The sequence below is a fragment of the Trachemys scripta genome, chromosome 4, assembly GCF_013100865.1.
Source record: "Trachemys scripta elegans isolate TJP31775 chromosome 4, CAS_Tse_1.0, whole genome shotgun sequence".
Classification (NCBI taxonomy): Eukaryota; Metazoa; Chordata; order Testudines; family Emydidae; genus Trachemys; species Trachemys scripta.
Window position 1 is genome coordinate 119,470,534 of NC_048301.1, and position 5,899 is coordinate 119,476,432.

The following is a 5,899-nucleotide window of genomic DNA, read 5'->3' on the forward strand; positions in this document are numbered from 1 at the left end:
TGAACACCCAGCTCTAATTTCCAAGGAGAAAGACATGTTGCATCTCAAGATAAAGACTCCTTCCACCGCCTAAATCCTGTTGGCTCCAAGGTTAGCTCAGTGGAGGGGAGGAAATGTATTGAGTGGTACAAAAAGTCAGGGAATATTAGAGTAGGAGCGGCTAATGCAAAGTTAAACATGCCGACATCACTGAGCTTCCAAGTGTGTATTTGGAAGATAATTTGTTATCATCTTGGTCCAAAGTTAACCTGCTTGAAACCTGCTGTCTGGCATTTGGCCTCCTGGCCGATGATTGAGATAGGAGTAAACAGTCTAAAAGGGCTTCAAGCTCGTGTTTTGAGTAAATGCTTTGCTGCCAGGTTAAAAAAAAATTCCCCCCCGATGGAATATGGACTTCAGGACCCAGGCTCTTAGAGTAGTCATGCCTCGCCTGCTTTGCAGGGGTGAGCAGTGACCTAGTTTCGAAACGCTCCTATGCCAATTCTTTTCCAAAGGGCCTTTTGCAAACTGCTCTTTGATGGCAGCCGAAGGGACTCTCTCCTGAAGCGAGCCTCTTTCCTGAGTATGCGGAAGCCCCACAATACAAACTGAGGATGGAAACGTGGGGTGGGAAGTCAGAACTAGTGACATTCTGGAAATGAGGGTTGTGGGGGCAAAAGGGGAATAAATCTCCTGTTTTTCTTACAGATACCTGGAAAGTCCAGGTGCTTTGACGGTAAATAGGTGGTGAGGTGCTGTAAGCTGAGTGTTTCCTACGTGCCCATTCCCAAACTTTAAGCAGAGGTAGGAAGCAGCCAGGGAAAGGTAGGGGGAGTTGGGAAAACCTATATCGTCTTGACTGCCGCAAGCTGCACTGCAGCATAAAAATCAAAGAATAGAGCCCAGCCTGCAAGGTGTTCTATCCCAAAGCAGGGGAAGGAAATTCCAGCCATTACCAGTTGCAACTCAACTCAGTTCAAACTCAGTTCAATCCAGTAACCAGCCTGACCTCAAGCCAGAGTCAGCTCAATTTGAACTCAAGTTTAATTCAGTTTAATGCTGCTTCAGTCATTATTATTGCTGTATTGCTCTCTTTGCAGAAGCCGATTCTGTTAAGCTGAATTAGAGCTGGAACACATGTGCAATGTTGAACAGAGGCAGCCCCGTCTTCCTCCCCAGCCTGTCAGGAGTTTTACTGTTGCCTGCTGCAGAAACTCCATGAGACGGGAGATGGAGGTGGATTCGAAAGGTGCCATGTCCCACTAGCCAGCCCCCACTTCCAAAGAGTTCCAGTCTGAGCCCTGACTGCAGAGCTGCTGGAACTAGGGGTGTGGCTGCACCCCCAGGCTTGAAGTGGTTTCCATCATACACAAGGGTTACGGTTTGGTTCACTGGCTCTCAGCACCCCCACTGTATAAATTGTTCCAACGCCCCTGCTTGTCTGCTCCAGTCACAGCCATCACGGCAGCTGCATCAGTGTGAACCCCTAGTGCAGACGGGCCAAGCTGCTGTTTGCACTGGTGCAGTTTTCCCCTGCTTGAAACTGAAGTAACCCTCACCAGCAGGGCTGGCTCCAGCTTTTCTGCCATCCCAAGCGGCAAAAAAAAAACCAAAAAAAAACGAGCAGTAGCATTTCAAACGCGCTGCTTCTTCGGCGGCAGTTCGGTGGCGGGTCCTTCATTCCCTCTCCTCCTCTTCGGCTGCAGCTCAAAGAAGAAGAGAGGGACTGAGGGACCTGCTGCCGAATTCCCGCCAAAGACCCGGACATGCCGCCCCAATATCGGATGGACGTGCCGCCCCTTTGAATTGGCCGCGCCAAGCACCAGCTTCCTTAGCTGGTGCCTGGAGCCGGCCCTGCTCACAGTGCCAATGGCAGTACCAGGCCTGCTTCTGCTCCCAGTGCAGCCAGTGGCCACAGTGGGGTAGAGCCAGGATCTACACTAGGGTTTGCTCCACTGCAGCTAGAAATGGAGAAATCCCCAATGCAGACCAGGCCTCAGACTGTAACATACACCAGAGCTTTCTATCCCCTGAGCTAGAGACCTTGGGGCTGAGGAATCATCAGAAGAAATCACCAGATTTTTGTATAAATTGTCCCAGCTGCCCGTTCTCTCCTCATGCTGCTTCCCCTCCTTGGCTTGGCGGCACTCCTAACGCAGTCAAGGCTCTGGACCATGCTTCTCTTGCCAGCAGCCAAGGCGTTCTCCCTCTCCTTTTGTGGCTGGGTTCTGTTCAGCCCAATGCAGGTGACCGCTGAGAAAGGAAGAAGCATTTATGGTCCCGTCTTTCCTGTTGCAGTGGTTCCACTTTAATTAACTATTGATTAGGTCAAAGCAAGAATGAAAAGTAAAAAGCCCTCTGTAGCACAGTGGCTATGGTAACCCCATGAGATGGTGGAGAGCTGGGTTCAATTCTTCCCTGGATCAGTTTAGAACACCATGGGCACTTAACCTTTCCTGTTGAAGTTGTTCCCCTTTAATTAACTATTGAATGGGTCCAAGCAAGTGCTAAGCGTGTGAAGCCCTCTATAGCACAGTGGTGTGGGTATTCACCTGTGAGTTCTATTCCCCTCTGTGCCATAGAGAACTTCCTACAATAGAGCTTTGCTTTGGCCCAATTAAAGTGGAACAGCTTCAACAGGAAAACAAGGTGAGCTTCTTATACAGGTTCTTTTAATCCAGGATGGTGGCTAGGGGAATTGAACACAGGTACTTCACAGCCCAGGTGAACACCCTCACCCCTGTACCACAGAGGGCTTTTTACATTAGAGTTTTCCTTTGGGCCAATTAATAGTTAATTAAAGCGAACCAGCTTCAATAAGAAAGCCCAAAAATTGTCATAGTTCAAATACTCTTTTTCCCTCCAAGCCCCAAGGAAGAATTAAACCAAGCTCTCAGCCACACAAAGTGAAGGCCTTAACCACAGTACTACCAAGGGCTTCCCTTGCTTAGTTTGTGCTTTGGCCCACTTAATAGTTAATTAAAGTGGAATAGCGAATTAAAGAGGCAAGGCTGAGGGCACTCCCTGTTCAAATCCCTACCCCTCATCACATAAAGGGAGCAATTGAACCTAGGTCTTTAAGAGCACAGGAGAGTTTCTAAACCACTGCACTATAAAGGACTTGACAGGTGGCATTTTGCCCAATTAATAGTTAATTAAAGTGGAACATCTTCAAGGGGAAAGACTCAGGGAGCCCCATTGCAGGCTGTCATTTATAAGCTACTCTCACTACCTACAGTGTGAGCAGTTTTGAAGGCAAGGAGCAGAAACTCTCAGACATGGTCACACATCAACGATGATCTGATAGTCTAGCAGGTAGCCCCATCTCTGCCTGTTGACGGCTTTATAAATTAGGACCATTGCTGTGAATTCATGGCATGGACAGACCTGACCAAACCAGAGAGTTAACAAAAAACCAAGCCGTAGTTGACTCAAGTAGTCCTTGCTCAGTACGAGTAACAAGATTTGAAGGTAGGTAAGTGCAGTCCAACCCAACCATAGCTTTTTCAGAGTCAACAGTCTGTGTCTCAATGGTATCTTTATTGTACAGCCACATCCAGTGGCAACGTGGGTGGGTGGGCGGGCGGGCGCGGGGACGTGTGGCACCCAGGGCCCTTCTCACTCACATGGTGCAGCTAGGGTGACCAGATGTCCCGATTTTATAGGGACAATCCTGATATTTGGGGCTTTTGCTTATATAGGCTCCTATTACCCCCACCCTATGTCCCGATTTTTCACACTTGCTAGCTGGTCACCCTAGGTGCAGCTGGCCCCGCTCCCTCTGCGGCAGCTGCTGGAGCCAGAGCTGTGTGGGGAGAGGCAGGAGCAACAGCTGGGAGTGGCAGGGAGAGACCACTGCTTTCCAGGAGGATAACTGAGGGCAAGGGGGGGGTGACTCAAGCTGTTCCAGGTGTGTCCAAACCTTTAAATTGCCCCCACACACTATCAGCAGGTGCAGGTCGTCCCTAGCCACATCTCTGGCTAGCGCACACTGTGAGTTGTTTGCTAAGAACCACCCAACAAGTGAGAAACTGCCACCAACACTGGTCTCCTTCAGCCAGCACCTGAAACATGCAAATTATCAATCACTCACAGTGAATCATGCAACAGTTCCGTATTTTCAAGCGCTCCCTGCCAACAACAGATGGGCATAGATAGCCTGGGACATCTTGTTCCTACCATGATGGTCCTGCACCTGCTCCATCCGCGTAGCTGTAAGAGTTTCTGTGGAACAAGGAGATGCAAATGCCGCAGGGAAAACTTTGGGTGCTCTGATGCATGTAACTGGGGTGATGATGAGCCTAGCAACAGAGTAGTGAACACCTCAGACACAGACTCTGAGCGGGAAGTAGAAATGTTTCAACTATCTGCAAATTACTGTGACTACTTCCGTGAGCAAATATATCTTGAAGGGGTGTTGCATGAGACGTTCAGTAGCTCATAGTTATATGCAGGGATCCCAGAAGAGCACATGCTTATACTTTGTTATTCACATGATCTATTCATACAAGCCATTCTGCAGCCCCAATGCATTACTGGTATACAAGTAGTTTACATGTATTATCATTTATTCAGCGATGTAAGACAGAAGATAATTACCATGTGTGCTTTAGATAAGCACATAAGCAGATAACATCAAAAATATATATTTTATAATTAGTTGGGAAGGGGTCTTATTATCTGCATAACTTCATAAAAATAGGCAGAAAAACTTTTCTCAAATCAGTCCATTCTACAAATAATGACAAATATTCTGATGTATTACGTGGTACAAACAAGCTCATACTGTCATGTGACTACAGACTTTTGCTTTAACCAATGGCAAAAGTACAGGAAAATGCATAAAATATATCACCTGGGGTTAAATATTTCCCAAGCTTTCCAAAGCAGTACTATTTTGGAGTATGCAGTTGCATTACCAATTGTATTTAGAAGTTTTCTGACAATTTTTGTCAAAATAAAACTATGTTTCTAAAGTCTTGGCCCTTTCTGTGATTTTGTGATTTTTTTTCAGATTTTTTCAGATAACATTTCAATATTACATAATGTAGAGAAACTGCACCACTTCTAGCAGCTCCATCCACCCGACGGCTGTCACGCTGCCTGGGGTGGTTCATGACCGTGAATGCCAACCTCAGGGCAGACTGCCAAACTGCTTGTATGTTCTATAATTGGATGTCACCAACCCAGTAACAAGTGTGAACTCCTGAAGCACAACAACTGTCGTACCATGGAGTCACAAACACACCGGTGAGCTGGACTGGTGGGTCCAGCAACAAATTTGTCAGTGCTCGGCTGAAGCCTGAAGCCATGGCAAGAGCTGGCACCTGGTCTGCCCGCATCACAATGGCCATCCGATAGGTGCCTAACGAGGTAGCAATGAAGTTTTTCTAGCTGAAGGGTTATCCCTTAGTGTCCAAACTGGGTCTGGCCATCCACAAAGGGCAGTCACTCTCCTTCCCCTAACTTAAAGCTGAGAGTTTGGTTTCTTTTTTACCTTTGGTATCAAAGCCCAGGGCCGATATTTCAATACACAAAGGGAGGTGGGTGCTTCACTGAGACCCTAGGACTGTGCTAGGAAGCTGCAAATGAATGGCATGCTGCTTGCTAAGGTGCTGCATGGAGACCGCGGCGGTTATTCCAAGGTTGCTGCATCAAAAGGAGACTGTGTCAGATGATGGGGCAGGGATTAGGAAGTGGCTGGGTAATTTTATCAGCACTAATAACACTTGACGCTATACATGTGACGAGAAGTATAATCTAATGATCAGAGCAGGAGATTGGGAGTTAGGAAACCTGGCTTTGCCACTAATTCATTGTGTGACCCTAGGCAGGTCTGTGACTCCGCTTCTCCATCTGTAAAATGGGGATAGTAATTCTTGCCCACCTCTGTAAAGAATTTGGAGACCCCTAGATAGAA